The sequence below is a fragment of the Lepisosteus oculatus genome, chromosome 3 (genome assembly GCF_040954835.1).
Source record: "Lepisosteus oculatus isolate fLepOcu1 chromosome 3, fLepOcu1.hap2, whole genome shotgun sequence".
Classification (NCBI taxonomy): domain Eukaryota; kingdom Metazoa; phylum Chordata; class Actinopteri; order Semionotiformes; family Lepisosteidae; genus Lepisosteus; species Lepisosteus oculatus.
Window position 1 is genome coordinate 72,316,814 of NC_090698.1, and position 16,987 is coordinate 72,333,800.

At 39.0% G+C, this 16,987-nt stretch overlaps 1 protein-coding gene across 17 annotated transcripts in view; it reads right to left on the reverse strand.

Moving 5' to 3' along the window:
• mef2cb (myocyte enhancer factor 2cb) overlaps window positions 1-16,608 on the reverse strand; it is an 88,703-nt gene extending 72,095 nt beyond the window's left edge. For 4 of the 17 annotated variants that reach the window (XM_069187511.1, XM_006626508.3, XM_015360788.2 and 1 more), the window contains exons 1-2: window positions 16,390-16,604; window positions 2,754-2,896 (exon numbers count right to left, since the gene is read on the reverse strand). The gene's annotated coding sequence lies outside the window, so the exon portion shown is untranslated. Of the gene's footprint in view, window positions 1-376; window positions 770-2,753; window positions 2,897-16,389 lie in introns of those variants that run through there. The other 13 variants (XM_015360759.2, XM_069187510.1, XM_015360834.2 and 10 more) reach the window with 7 other exon arrangements.
• Window positions 16,609-16,987: the final 379 nt, after the last annotated feature.

Sequence of the window (16,987 nt, forward strand, 5' to 3'; positions counted from 1 at the left end):
GCCTAAATGTTTTAAAACCGTGGTAGCCAACTACAGTACTGCAAGGTCAACGCAGTTGTAAAATACAAACAAAACCACGAGTCAGACCCCGATTCCCGTTTTAGACGCACAAAAGGGCTATTTGTGGTGCGTGGCGTACTAATTAAATAAAGTTCTAATTGTCAAAGAGAGATGGAGCATTTAAGATAAACGTCTCAAAAGGCTATTTACAACTTTCGCCGAAGAAGCACGGCTAGAATCGCGCAGAACTTCGCCGGTGGTGTCAAAATGACATCGCAGCTGTAAACCAAACTCTTTCATATCGACCAAATCGCGTTCTCATTTCACTAAGCGCTACGGAAAACTGAAGATGACACAGTTACAGCTTAATACTTACTTTGTGGTGCATGTAACCAGTTCGGCAAGAGTCTGCGTACAGAAGGCGATCTCTTCGCTTGTCTCCTCCAGCTGATAACAGCGTTAAAGCCTTCTCCCCTACGCCGGGAGCTCACAAAAACTCTCTTAATCCAGCACAGCAGAAACACAACTCAAGTGAACAACGTGAAAAGTAGCTCTGAAATGATAACAAAAAACTAGCCGGTCTCTGGTCTGGCATGAAGCGATGAGGAAATGACAGTGTCTTAAGGAAAAAGGGGAGCGCGCGTGTTTCGTTCCCCGGCTGTATCTGGAGAAGGAAGGATTAAGAGGAATGCCTGGTGATGATGATGATGTTGAGATCTGTGCTCCTTTCCTCTCCCACAATCCTAACCGAGTCTCTCCCTCACCCTGTTCCACTGCGGGGTGAAATAATCAGTTTCACTCTTGAAAAGGGGCGGGATCACATCTCCCAAGTATTTTAATGAAAGAAGCATTGCACTAAATGCCTTTTTGTCACAGCCGAGCTGATAAAGCCGGCAGACAATCAGAAGTAACGTATATAATATTCGGGCGCTATGAGCAGCAGACTAAGAGCGCTCTGTAGTTGGCCCCAACCATTAAAATACAATATGCACCGCACAATGATATTCTTAACCTATATTCCCCGGGTAGGCATTTGAGCATTGTGCGTTCATTGTATAATTTGCCATATATGTAATCCGTTTAGTACAGGTCAGTCGGATTAGTTCCTCTTTAGTTCACCGAGTTCACATGTAAACTAACTGCCCGACCTGTTGTGGACGTATCCGGCTGACATGTTAAAAAACAAGGCAATTATGAAGGTAGATCATAAAGAATAAAACACCGCACAGCACAACGGCGTGGGTTTTTTTTTTTTGTTGTTGTTGTTGGTGTGTGTGGATCTCGGAAAAGAGCCCGGCGATGTGTGGGAGCGCCGGTCAGCCTTGGTGGTGGCACTGTAACTTTATCGGGTCCCAGCGGAATCTGGAAGAGGACTGGAGACTGTAGGGGTCTGTAGCGCGTCGGCACACGCTCTCGCAAGGCATCCGCGCCGCCTCAAATCGGGGGACTTTTCTCTGCCTCCTGGGTTGCATCAACACAGGACTCAGCTATCACTCCCGATAAGGCATGACATCGACGGGAGAAATAAGGAAATTGCCAACAGCGTTATCCACTAACGACGTAATTTAGGAACAGAATACCCTCTCAAGTACTCTCCCCGATAAGAATAACCGAGATTGCCTGGATGTTCCAACAACGATTTGGTTTGATCACTTTTTTTTTCTCTCCCAGTGTACCTGCTTCGCACCCGCTCAATTAAGTATAATGTGTTTTTAAACATTTAGTCGCTTTACAGTTTTTTTTAAATAACCGAACTGTAATTTCACTTTAGCTCGCTATAATAGAAATATAAATAGAGAAATAATTGAAACCCAACTATTTTCTCGTGGCTGCCAAATCCCGTTTTATCGCTCAGTCCATCTGCCGTAGTTGAATGCCATAAAGTTTTTTTTTTTATGAAACGTGGGTCCTATGCAATATTAATCTGTCAGTGTGGCCGATGCGTCTACAGAGCTTCACAGTTGGAAAATTAAAAACGAAACCAGTTAATTAATCAGGGCGATCTGCAAGACACAGAAGTACAATGTAAACTGTAACAAAATCCTTCCACATCTCCTTGGATCGGATGTCACCATTTTGAATCCTTGATTCAGTCATTTACTATCATGTCCAATACAGAACCTCTTAGGCAGTCACTGATAAAGACTGTATTTAAAAAATCATTTTTTACCGTCTTAGAAAAGTGTCCCTGTTTAACTGCCTTCATCAGACTTTATTGATGGTCCCGTATAATATGTGCTTATTGTGAGCTTTGCAACCGATTCATTACACTTGCACACTGCTAGAATGATCGGATCACAATCCCCAGATTGTGCAAACTATAGAAGGCGCAATGCAAAATGTGCCCAGTACAAGTAAAATAGGGGCTGAGGGTCACACAGGAAGCCTGATTGCTCAATTACTTCTAGAAAATAAGACTATAAGCAGAATGACAAACGAGAGGTGGCCACATGGCCCCACTGTTTGATTGATTGCTGCTAGTTGACTGATCCGCAACCCTCAGGTCCACATCCTGATGCCACAGGAGCAGCTTCAGTGATGTGGTTGGCCTGCAGACCTCCTGAGCAACTGTTTGAGAAATGTGGTGCCTCGTAATTTTGAAGTAGAAGTGAAAGTCTAGAAAAATAGCTCAGTGACGCTGCAGAACTTGAGAGAATACACTACTCTTTGGGTCAAATGTGTCGTTCTCCTCTGTATGGTCTTTTGATGGTGAGCATGGCTGTCTACTGCCACAGCTTGGCATAGAGACACACCTTACTGACCCACCACATGCGCGTCTCCCACTGCCAAGGCCTCCACTTCAGATCTTTCCCGCTTGCGTCCAGTGTTTCAGTGATTCATGAGAAACGACTTCCTTTCTTTTTCAGGCTTCAGCTCTGCTTCGGTTATTTGGCACCTGAGAAACAGAGAGAAAGAAAAATCAGTAAAAGAAAGGCATTTTTTCACATGCAGTGTTTCTCTTTCCAATAAAGAAATCAGCAGTAACAACCAATTGCCAATTATCCAATTCACCAGTAAACGGGATCCAATTCTGTGTGGTTATATTGGTGCTTAATGTTAGTATGGGAAGCACATGGTATTGGACCTGGGTCTCTGGAGAGGCAAATTAATTCAGCAGGCAGCTGTCAGTCCCTTTCTGAGCACAAAGGTGTCTGGAAGGCAGTAATCGTACTGTAAGAAGTCTGGCCCGGTTCAGTCCACTGCCACTGCTCGTCCCAGCAGTGGCCGGGGAGGCTCCGTTCTGGCACCAGTGGCTGTTGAGCAGCAGCCAGCAGTACCAGACAGCTCCACCGGCCGGAGAGAAGGCAGTGTGGAGTCTGAGTCACGGCGCCAGCCCAGGCAGGGCTGGAAGGGCACCACTCCTTTTCTTCAGCAGTTCCCAGAGAAAAGCAGCGACAAGGTGGAGTTTCGGCAGCGGCAGCTGCAAAGACAGCAGCTGCAGCAGGGATGAGCAGGTCAGGCCCATTGCCATTTCCTGAGAGTTAGCAAGGCAAGAATGCAAAGCTGTCATACACCTATACACTAAAAAGTTGAGGGATGGCGGGACTAGTCTGATCACCGGAAGGTCTGGGAAACAGCAGCCCCATAGTGCAAGTACTCTGAAAAGAGTTGAGTGAAAATTATTAAGAGCATCTGAACAGACACAACACCTGATCAGCTGGGAAGGTAATGAACATCTACTGTATGTTTGTCTGACCCCTGCCTAAAATATTGAGAAAGCAGTGGCAGACTGATGAGGTTATTGTTGCTGGACTGCTCACATCTCTAAGCATCAAGGTTACTTGTATTTTACTGCTGCACAAATTCTGGGCTGGGCTTTCTTTTAGGTGTGTCTTACCATTTTCTCCCTGTTTGCCACCTATTATGGCAAAGGTTGTGTATGAAGAATGCTGCTCATGTCAAGAGTACTTTTTACATTTCTCTTTCATAGTTGTAAGCCAAAATAGATTAATAGAAAAATAAATTCCGTGCATGGAAACCTTACGTTTAATAACACAATCTTATTATTTCCTTCCGAAACAGACATTTTAAGCCAGCAAGGCCCATTGGTGTAACTGGTTACTCTTCTGAATCTTTAACAAGTCTTCTACATTATTTATCTGAATGCTGGCTCTTTTGTAATGATCTGCTTGTTTTGTTTTCCATGACTGGCAAGGCTAAAATCTCAACAGCAATAATGTTCCATTTATCATTGTTTTGATGCAGTACTTACAACTCCCTTTCATGAGAAAGTGAGTAACATATTTACAAATTTTAGCTTTAGGCAACTGAAAACTTGACAACCTGGAACATGATAACATAAGTCAGATTGAAAGTGATGTTAACCACTCTTAATCTTCCTACTGTTTTTCATTTTATGATTCTTAAATGATGGTTCAATAATTTGTTCAAAACAGAAAAAAAGGAATTATGATATTTCCCTCAGTTTCCTGGGAATGAGCATTAGTTGATGAAATCCTTTGTTTTGCAGTAGTTTTTCATCCTTACCCAGAATGCTATGTGTGGAACTTCTTTTCAGTAGTTCAGTCAAATTCTAAGTATGATGAAATGAAAAAAATGACCTTAGAGAACTTAAGGCTTTGGTATTAGGTTGCCTACTGAGGAAAGCAACTGCCCTCATGAGGAATGAAGCAGGGAGCTTCTGCAAGGGTGCACTGGGGTGGAGAGAGGGGAGCTAGAAAAGATGTGCAGTGCTGTGGGCAGTCACAGACTGATTAGAATCTGATCTGAGCTTAAAGACAGGGACTGAAAGTGACAGAGCGGAAAGTTCAATACACCATGGCCTTCGAGAGTTCAGAGTCTCGTACAGAGGACTGGAAATGGCCAGAGTTCAGAAAACTTGTAGGTGTTGGAGGGGGCTACCTGTTCATATTTTTTTTTCAGGATCCAAACAATTTCATGCCCTCAAAGCTGAGTACCAGTAACTTGAATCTAACTTTGAAATATTCTGGAAATCAGAGCAAGGATAAAAGGATAAAGGATGAAAAAGGATAAATCTGCGCATACAGATACAGTAGGTTGACTATCTTATGAGAAATTAGAAATCTGCCTTCACAAACATATAAGGCAAATGTCCTAATTACTGTACCAATGTAATGACCCTAAGTGTTGTTCCCGGATTATTTTTTTTATTTCATGTCATTAGTGTATTTCATTTTAAAGACTTGTGATCACATCTGTGCTATTTATGATGATGATCCTAGGTTTTTTTTTTTAATTAAGGAAGCTGATCTATTCTTTACCTGCCATTTATCTTCATGTGGAAAAGCTGAACAAGCCTTATTTTAGTAGTGAAGCATTCGTATGTTCATCTAGTGAGTGTTTTAATTATTATCTGGAATCAATGTAAGTAAAAAAATAACAAGACTTTCAGTTTAGAAAGTTTTATATAGACTGCCAGTTTCTTAGCAAATATGCTTAATTAGAAGTACACATATTAGCAAGCTAGTTGCTAATACTTATACAGCATTTGTTTAATGATTAGCATTATTTCAAATAAACACATGACACAGAATATATGTGCATAACATCCAGTCTCATGACTATGTATGATAGAGCAATTGCAGAATTCTGTTTCTCCCTTTTAACCTGAGGAGATTTGAGCACTACTGCTGACCTCATTTCAAGACTATGGAGACATACAGTATAGGCTTAAAAACGCAACAAATGAGTTTTGGAACTAATCAAGTTTATTGTATTTTTAATGACTCTAGGTCCATAACTACACCTTCCTTACTCAAAAGATGTGTTGAATTATGTTCTTACTTCCAGCTGATAGCTGTCTTAGATAGATACAGTATCTTTCTGAATCAAGAACAGAGTTTTTTTCCTGTACCTCTGAAATATCTTCTACGCATGAAATGTCTTCTGCAGTATGGAATCAATCATTCCACAATACATAATATTATTATCTTATAATATATCGATTGTAAGATTCTAGGGCTTCATCAATTGCTTCTATCTAAAAATCAAGGAAATACATCAAATTAGGCAAATTTGTGTTGCCTAATTTAATTGATTACTTGAATATACCATTCAAATGGCTAATCTAAAATAACAACAGTACAGAACATAACCACAAATGTCAGTCTTTTGAAGCTGGTCAGTGTTACAAAGTTGACATGACCTTGATAAAAATGTTACAGGACTTTAGTCTGTCATATTTTTATCTGTCAGGACTGGAGATAATGTGTCAAGATCTCATGCTCTAAGAGGACAATGACCCACAGGTCACTTCTGACAAATATCAAGCTGTGTATTTAGATCTGAATTAATGTTTATGATGGGTATGTAAATTAATCATCTTAGCATGTGAGAGCCTAACAGATTTAAATGCAGTGTTTTAATTTTAATTTGCAGAATACTATATAGCAATGTATATATCAGATACAATTAGAATGACTTTCAGTTCATCAGCATAGTGAGATACTCTTGTCAGGAGGTGTAATTTCTACAGCACACAAAGACATACTCCATCAGAGGACAATCTGGATAACCTACACCTTTTTTGGGAAAATATCTTAGGATATTGTCAAGGATGTTAAATACATTGCAGTTTTAAATCAAAGTACAGAGTTAAAAATGCTTTAAAACCAAAATCTGGATTTCTACATAAAACTATACAGTTATAAGCTTGTCCTATAATGTAAGACTGTTGTACACATTAGTAATATGAGTCAATATTATTTGTTTGTAAAAAAGGCTCGGCCTGCTTTCCATAAAAAAGGATAAACTAACTTTTTTTCTGTCAAATTTGAAGTCTGGCAGCTGTTTTTAAGGCTTTCTGAAAATTCTTCACATGAAAATACCATTTGGTTGTCAGAGATGATAATGTTGTCAAGCATTGAGGCTACTCTGGAGATTTCCTGTACAGGTAAGTATTTTAAAATATGCTCAGTATAGGAAATCCTTTTTAGAGTCTTCCGTGGTGTTGTTCAAATTTCTGCTCCCTGAGGTGTTTGTGCACGGCTTCAGTTACACATTTTCTTTGACTTGAGTTGACTCCTAGGAAATGGGGGAGTTTTTATCAAACATGTCAGTCTGGCAGACACAGACAGAAAGTATCTCCACTACAGACGGCTGCAGGCTTTTGCGAGTTAACGTGCTGCATGATAGCTGTCACCTTTCAGGATAGCAAGCTTTCATTTGTTTCACCTAAATAAATACCATCCTCAAAGACATTCTTCTTGTCCTCTGAAATCTCCCCTTCCTCACTACTGGACCATGATGTTTCCGCACACAAGCAGTTCAGAGATGTATAATTATCGCCTTATACACTTGCAGACAAATGCTCTGGAGTGTCGTGCTACCACTCCACAGAACATGGTGACAAATGAAGTAGGAAATAATAAGATTTTTCCCCCAAGAAAATGATTATGCCTACACATGCAATGTAATGCATGAGACCAATAATTTGTTCCGGCCTTCTGACTTGATGCAAAAATAAATATTTGTAAGCGATAAAGTAGATATGCTGTTAATTTTATGGTACGTCATTGAGATAGGATAAATGCAAATAATATTCAGTATTGTCATGTTATTTTTGGACGGAAACTGTTTATTATAAAAAACAGTAAATAGACAAGAAAGGAAGAGAAAAAAAACATTGCATTTAAAAACCACATTTATACCTGTTATTCACATATTGTATGAAGCTGATTCACTTTTTGTATTTTCAGTCTTGTTACATTAGATTTTGGACTAATCACAAACTAGGCACTGAGGTCACAGTTCTTTTAGGTGGTCTCCATCACCTTAATTGGCCAGTTCCTACAATACTGTATGTAACAGTAAGACTAGTTGTGCAAACGTTGCCATAGATCAGCATACAGTACATGTAAAGGGATGATCAATCACTGTACCTAATACTCCAAGCCCAGCCAGCCGAACATATCACAAATCTAAAACTAAAACATTTTCAAAACTGTGACAGTATTCTGTGGTGAAACTCTGCAAGCCTGATACAAGGACTTTCTTTGTACAAAGCAGTAATTCTCTCACTTTTTACTGATAAGGAAGCAATGAATTCTAGCTTTTATACTGTAGTTCACTCAGGTCATATTCGGCAGTAACAATAAACATGAGAGCAAGTCATTCCACTCTTAGGAAAGCGCAGTCTCCTAATACAGGACCAATCAAGGAAAGTAATTAATGGAAATAATTAATTGTACATTGGAAATCAGCCAGTCAATTAATTAATTGTCAAGTGCACACATTTTGAAAATTTGAACATTCATTCCTTCACGCAACTCCACTGATAGCAATGGGCTGACATTATCTCCATTAGGAAAAGGAAACCAAAGACAAATAATTAGATAAAGTGAGTTTCACCGTACAGGTACGATCCCTGCTAGCTGCTTTATAAAACAACATGCACTGAAAGATATTATTTTAGATTTTAAGTTGGTGTCCTGTGGGTAATGGAGTTTACCAACTAAAAATGGTGAATTTCAGACTGTTGTTGTTACTTCAGACACATGTGGAAGACAGAAGATGCTATTTCTGTCAGCTAGGTCATCCACTCTGTCACTAGCCCCCTGTAATATATTTAGATATGAAACTTTTTCAGAAGGCTCACTAGGGTGGAGAGTTATCCAAATCAAACTCGGGCAGCGTAGAACTTTAACTGAATGTAATACAGGACACATTTAAAGATTTTGACTTACAAAACTAACTACCTCTCACCACAGAGTATATTAAAGGTAAACCTGAAAGCCCCTCTTGTCTGAAATTTGTCACATTATACTTCCTTGCATGTACTGTATATAGGACTGCTCATCTGAAAAAGTACTTTACATAAAGGAGAGGTTGCACTTCACTTCATTTAAGGGCAACACCCATCTGGGTGAAGCATATTGGCCAGGATTTGCCAACAACAGATCAGGTGGAGATGTGAATAAGGCTGAAACTTAGGGATGGCGGACTGTACACGGCCACATTGGAATTTACCAACTCCGAGAGCTGTGCCATAGGGTCTTTAATGTCTGAGTAGTCAGGAGCATGCTTTAATATCTCAGCTGAAGGACAGCGCCTCCTATAGTACAATGTGGGACATTCAAGGGGCCTCAGTTCAGAAACTCTGGGCAGGGGGACTAACAGCATCTACAGCAGCAACCTGGATTTCCTTGAATGGAGCAGAATTAGATGTGGGAACCTGCATGTTCTTTGGCTATAAACGGATCCATTATAGATGAAGCAGAAGGAGTGTAACATGTTTTCCTTTGTTGTCCGTGCAGCTTCTGTTTCATTATCTGTCCTGGCAATGGAGCACAGCAGCTGCATTTGGACTGCATAGCCAGACTACACCCTGCATGACTGAACTTTTCTTTTTCCGTGCCACTCTCTGTGCTTTTCCTCTCCAAGCCTGTACACACTGTGAATTTACTGTATAACAGTGAAAACCGGTAAGGACATAGTACTGTAGGTAGGTATCACAGTACAGTAGTATGCATTTCTGAAATGTCAGAACTTACGCATCTGTGTAACTCTAGCAGTGGTATTCAAATTCAAAAATATTTGTTTCTGCCAGCGGATTGGTCTGCGAAAGGACCAACAGAATGCTTTGCCATCAGATGTTTTCGCGTGCGGACCTGTGGGTATATTCACACATGTTTTCACTTGTACAATGCTGCTGTCTTGTGAACCACTGCCTGGATTTGTTGTGATTCATGGTGTAAATAGTGTCCTACGTCACGAGAAACCCGTGAGATGGTTTGGAAACTTGTTGCTTTCACATAAATGTGGCCCTGGCCAGTTGGATTTGTGGTCAATAGTGTGGAAGTAAACGCACCCACATACTAAAGGAGTTGAAAGTTTTTCTGATTATAAATCATTTTTCGTAAAAAAAGCTTTGTCACTGTGGTGGCTTTACCTATGAAGTGTCATGAGATTCTGGTTGTGTTAGTTTTGTTCAAGGTACCTTCCTTTTTCATGTTACTTCAAACTGATATGTTGAAAATTAGAGTTAAAAAACTTTTATGTTTCAAGTTCTACGAGTGCTGCAAACGTGATAAGAAATGCACTTTGTCCTGTCTGAGGAAAACAGTGAAATGCGGTTTCCATAGATCTATTTGGTTAAAAAGTTCACTTTCTGTCATTATTATTTAACAGTTTTTTTTTTCTTCCTGTAGCACAGATTGTATTTTGGGGCGGCCTTCTAATGACTTTTTTTTCTTTTAAAGGTCAGAAAATAATTCACTTGCGGCATGGTGAAATATGTACAATAACTTCATTGTTTTAGCCCTTTTTATGGAGCCAGTGAAATAAAGGTGCCAACATTACACTTTTTCTCTTTCCAAAATGAAGGTGCCAACCAGTTTTTCCTGAAGTCCCAAAGAGGTGGTAAATTTTGAGTGGCAGCGAACAAATGACCTGTTGGCACTGGCATGGCATTAAATGCCAAAATAACAAGCATTTGGGCATAGAAGTAAAGTTCTGTGTGTTTGCCTTCTGTCGTGTTTTTGTTACATCAATAAGGATACAGCATTCTGAAGGTCTCATAAATATAAGCACGCCTGGGTTTACAGCAAACCTCATAAAATGGAGTTATTTCCTATTTAGAAAGTTATTACTTGTCACTTAAACAGCAGAATGAAGAAAAAGAGTTTTATAACAAGGCATAACAGCATGCTCTCATATTTTATTGCATTCTTCAGCTCCTTGCTGGATAGGTTAAATAAGAATGTATAGCATGTACTGTAGTTGCTTATGTTGCAAACATTTTGCCAAAATAAAGGGAGCATCTTCAAAGAAAGGTAAAACCACAAGTGCTGTAACTTTGAGCTCTTTCAGCCTTGGCGTTACTTACCCTCAATCAAAGCAAAAGCTTAGCATTATCTAAGCTGCAGTTTACTACAGTACAGGTCCTCCATCCCCTCACTAACTTTGCCAAAGGAGTGTTCCTTCTGGATGCAGCCGCCACCACCGTTTACTGCCCTGCCTTCGGTTCGCGTGGGTCCAGCCCACGTGTGTCCCTTCCGGCACCTGGCACTCCGCCCGAGCTCCAGCCCTGAGCAGTGTTGCTGTGCCTCCCTGTCCTTAAGTGCCTCTGCCGTACGGTGCCCGATTAAGGACACCAATCTGACTTTCCCTCCCTTACTCCCTTATTTTATACATGAGCCGTTAACCTGTTCGTGTTTAAATAAACCTGGGGGAGATACTGGTGTCTGTTTTTTAACATCCATCCATTACCTAACTGTTTCTTCCAATTCAGGGTTGTGGGGGAGCCGGAGCCTATCCCAGCAAGCAATGGGCACAGGGCAGGATACACCCTGGATGGGACACCAGTCCATTGCAGGCAGACAGGCACAAACACAGACAAACACATTCTAACAGCAGGGCCAATTTTCCTGGAAGCCAATTAACCTATCACAGACCAGCAAGAATCCAGAGCACCCAGATATATTACACTATTTTTTTTTCACATGTTGGGTCACTTTGTAAACTAGAGTATGGGTTTCAGTCTGTTGACATTTACACCGAAGACATGCTGGAACTACTGAAGGGCAGAAAGGGTTGTCTTACTGTTGAGTTTAGCGAGCATTTAAAACACTCTTTAAACTCTTCTTTCTTGCCATGTTTGATCCAGAAATTTAACATTCTAAAAAATAAGAGATTTTAGGAAACTCCAAAAACTTATTGGGATTTTTTGTTTTTCTTGTAGTCAGATGGCAGTGGAAAAAATAGTTTTGTATGGTATGCAAAATATCTAGTGGGTACATTACGTTATTTAATGATGCTTAATCGATTTCCCCCTTATTTAGTAATTTAATAAGTGAAGTACTTTCTCTCTTCTCCTCCTAAGTTATCATTGCAGTGTTGCTGCTTGTACATAAAGGCTGCCATTATAGGAGGCTACAATTCCTTCCCAGCATTCTTTGTTTAAAGCCCTCCAGTATCCCATCTTCACTGCCTGGCAGGAGCCATTTGGAACACCCCACTCAAGGAGGGGATGGAGGAGGAACCACCTCATCTACATCCTGGTCACCCCCATCGACCTAAAGTGGGTGAAGCCAAAGTCAATTTTGGTGATAACTCTGGGGGGACTGTCTCGTACCAGAGGGCACAAGTAGAAATTTTGTGGAAGCGCATTTTAAACTGAGAACGGGAGGCATGTCTTTATCCAAAGAGTTGTGGGAGTATGGAACAAGCTAGCCAGCTTTGTGGTTAAAGCCGATACCCTGCTTTCACTTAAGTAAAAGCCAGGATGACTTTTAACTACTAACTACCAAACAAACCAGATGGGTGGAATGGCTTTCCCTTTATTGCGTCCTTATTTTCTTACGCTTTTTAATGTCTCCTGAAATAATACTGCTATATTATTTAGTTTCGTAATTTTATTCAATTGCAGTATTTGATAGTATACTGTAGATGACACAAAAACAAAACATTAAACATAGATTCATTTTGTATGCGTTCGAGTCTTTTTCACATCAAGAACCAATTGGTTGGATTTAAGCTTGGGATTTTGAGACTGAGTGGAACAGGAAAAACAGTCAAGTTTTGAAACCCAATTTAGCTGGACAGAACTAAGTGCGATAAAGAAGGTTACATTGTTATCAGGACTTCAAGTATTGGAATGGATTTGTTATTAAATATGGCTAATTTAAACCAATATTAAAATACATGCATGATTTATTTTCTCAAAAGTAACAACAGTAACTATGTATTTTATATGATTGTTTCTATTGATATATTGTAGTCAGGGAACCCATATTTTATAAATAATAAGGTGAATAGTGTAATACTTTATGGAAAGACATCTGAAACATTCTAAAGTTGTACATTGTGGTGCAAAACACAGATTGTAATTTATATTTTTTCTCCCCAGAGAAAAGAAATTTGCAGATGTTGGTGCAGGGGATTTATATTCTGGAACAAGGTAATTAAAAAACACTGCCATCAAAAATTAATTAATAGCCTCGCTGGCAGTAAAACCGCTGGCTTGGTTCTTCTAGGACAGGAGAGTGAAAGAAAGGAAAAGGAAGAAATCACAGTCTTCATGCAATTATCATTGTTTATTTATCTGATTGGTAGATAAACACAATCTACAATCATACAGAAAGCAGCTACATGAAGAAATTATGCAAGCACACAGGAAAAATTAAAAACACAAACGGCAAGAAAATCAAAGCAGCGCGGCTGACGCCCATTGAAATGTTATAGAGTAACGCCTGTGCAATGAAGAGCAGGATGATAAGTATATTGAATGGCAAACAATGGTAAGAATCATTGATTACAGTAGGGAAAAACATTGACCAGAGCACACATTTTTCTAAGAGTTTATATAGTACTTATTTTCTTTCAACTCCTTTCGTTATCAACCTGCTCAGACCTGCACTTTTTTGCTCCCTTACAGTATTTTCTGTGTGATACAAACTAATCAGATCCACAACAAATTTAAGATTTGCAAAACTGTTAAGAACTTTGTATTTAAAATACGATTTGAAATGTTTTGTAATACTAAATTGAAGGCTTTTGCCTGTAACATGATGAATTCCTGTGGTGGCAACAATAACCTAATCCACATACGTGACAATTTTATCACCAATTAATTGTTTTCAGAAATGTAAATTGATCAGAAGGCATAATGGAATAGTTCTTGTATAAAAATGTTTTTTCAAGTATTTTCTGATTTTCACAACCACGGAATGAAAAGTAGATAAACTGTCAAAGAATTGAAAGGGCACTGCACAGCAGCAAAGTAAACTGAAATATATTAAAATAGAGCAAGGAATCTGTATGTACAAAAGCGCCGCCCTGCAGTTTGTGAAAATAAAACATTTCCTGAGACAGGGGTGCATATCAATCTGTGGAATTTTTGAAAAATTCTAGTCACACAAGGCCTTTGTAAGAAGCAGTAGCTCTTTGGTGATGTCAGTTTAATACTTTCAAATGTATTATACTACAAATGATATAACATCCAATCAAAAACTTCAAGAAAAGAGTAAAAAGATGCTTTTTTATAATTGCTAAATGTAAAAATCTAGTCATTTTAAAGACCAAAATACAGTTGATTTTTTTTTTACATTTTTATTGTCATCAGCCACAGAAATGAGTAATTTTGGATTACTTTTAATTCACTTGCTATTCATCAGACACAGACCTTTTCATTATACAAATGCCTATTCAACTTGATTACAAAGTTTTAATTTTATTAAAATGGTACCATCTAGAGGCATTAAAATGTCTTTCAGCACATTTTCTTTCTGTAGCTTTCATTCACTTTACCTTTTTCAACTCAAAGGGATTGGTAATTAAGGGGTCAAAGCTAAATGATTGCACAAATGAATAAACAAGAATCACAGGTTTTGGAGGTTAATATACAGAAAGTTGCCAATTTCTTTAATAACTCACTCAAGAACAGAAGAGTGACTTGAGGCTTTCTTTTTCTTCTTCACATTGCTAATACTCTATTTGCAAATTGTTAATCTTTTCCTCTTTTTCTGATTGGTTATTTGCAACTGTCATGATTACAGTACGGAATAAGCTTAACTGGGAATGGTTATGATTATTACCTGTCCAGGTTAACAAGAAATACAGTTGCAGCAAGAAAAAAAAATGAAAGGTCCCCTTTCTAAGACAAAAATCTTTTGGTGATGCAAGCTGGTGTTTAGAACTTATGGGATTTAGGAAGCGCACAGTGTAAGCATGGCATTTCTCGTTCAAGGCAGCTAACCCTTCCGATCTGTGAGAATCAGAAAGAGCTCTGCCCTTAGAGAAGGATAGCATATTTTTTTAAAAGCCACGTCACCTTTCCTATACATGGTTGTGTTCCACTCAGGGTTCATACGAAATACATCTTCAAATAATTATAATACATCTGTTTTAAATGGACGAACACAATACAGGGCATGCAGTGAAATGAGCTGTACAGTATAAAGGAAATAACATTCATTAAAATCAAGCAGAAATATTCAATCTGGCAAAAAGACTATGTAGACATTCATGGAGATATTTTCATTCATTATTATGGCTACCAAGAAAACAACCACAACTCATTAATAATAAGAAGAATTTAACTTCAGGAAAGTACTGATCAATATACTGTATACTTTCATTTTAGAATGTATTCCCTATAACTGTGCATTTTGGAGAACAGAAGAGGAGTCAAAGAACTCTTCATAGGTACATAAAATGTCTACATTTTAAAATGTAAAGAGAAATAAAATCGTTTTTCTGTCCACAGATCTAAGTGCTTGACCTACTGAGGTGGTGGTGGTGGTGCTGGCGGGTGGGACATTGTATTTAAAATGTTCTTTACTCTTTGTTAATAATCTGCCCACTTATGTCACGCTTCAAGAAAACATCTGCGGCATTGCTTGCCCTGAATTTTTCATCTCTGTGAGCGTTCACACAGGAATCCAAGAAGTTCCAAAGTTTATTTTATAGCACTAATGAGAAGAGGCAGGCATACAAAAATCAGGTTCATAATGACACCTAATTAAAATGTGTGAAGTTTAGTGTTTCTATCACAGCCTGTTGAACTCAACTCAAGCAGTTAAATCAAACTTCTGTTGCTCTTGTTCATTTGTACTTTGTTTTCAGTGTATTCGACTTACAGTATATTAGGAAAAGGCGTTTTGGATTCACTTAACTGTATCAAAATCTTTTACAGATACAGATTTTGGGTAAGGGAAAATGTTTCTTTTAATATGTTATTCTAAAGGATTTTGTTTCTAGGTTCTTTTCCTTCAATTTATTTAGTATGACGAATTTCTTCTGTTTCACCGTTTAGCCAGAACTGTCATGCTTGAGCTGCAGGTTGTGAGATATAAATTAATGTTGAAGTCTTCTGTGGCCACTTAGGTAGATACCTCAGGGGGTATGCTGTTTTTAAAGCAAACAACATTTTGAAGTCGTATAGTTTTGACTAACAGATCTCTGTAGATTGAACAGGCAGGTGCTCTTACTAATTTAGCTCAAAAGAACAAATGACTTAAACTGACTGCTAATACTGAATCAAAATCCCATTAAGTCTTTTTAAATAAAAAAAACTAAATAATGCTATTAAATACCAAATATAATATATATGTATGTGTACTTTGTAAATGTGTAATATATGTATGCACAATGGGCTCGCATTATGACACGCAAACAGACGTGCATATAAATGATGAACAGCAGCTGTGACAATTACTCTCACGCGAGTCCAGGATTTCAAATGCAGAGCTAAATTTCTTCTCGAAACTGCTTTTAGCATCTACATTTCCACCTAAGCAGAAACACTGAAAATGCGTGTTGTTCGCCAACAACGTTCACGCCATTAGCCGAGCAATATTACATGTGTTTGACTAAGCCCTGTGCACCCCGACAGCTGAAGTGTTTCCACAAGAAACCCGAACAGCAATCGCACCTCGAGCAATTTTGAAAAAATGCCCCAAAACTTACCAGCGCCGTTGCTTGACTTCCCCAGGAAGTTACACCCTGCAGCACCTGCTGTGGGCCTGGATGATCAAACATTCACAGGTAAAAAAAAAATCTGCAGAAGTAAAGCCAGACCAGCTGGCTTTGTAAAGAAACCCCCAATTTGGGTTGTGTTTTGCTCAGATCTCTCTCCGCACTGAACGCTGAAACGTTTTTCCCCCTACTTAGTTGTGACCTGCGAGATGTGTGATCCTCCAGCACAAGTGTCTGGCAGGACCCCGTCCACCTGCTGTTGTCACTCTGGGGTATATTTAGCTCTGAAAGGTATCACTAACAGCCAGACCTTTGTCAGCTCTGGCACATGAACCCGGGATTATTGCCCCTAAAAGCACGCAGCCATCCACTGTGGAAAAAAACGAATCGCTGCTCACATCCAAAACTCACTTCGTTGGAAAATGAATGGCTTTCATAACCCAGGGGGGAAGAAAAAAAAAGTGAATTCCTAGAACATAGTATTCTCTACTGTCTATCCAAGAAAAATGCCCTTAGTTCCCAAAACCAAAATGTGTTTTTACTCATTTAGTAAATGGAAACGAGACCAGAATTGTTTTTTAAAGGGGAC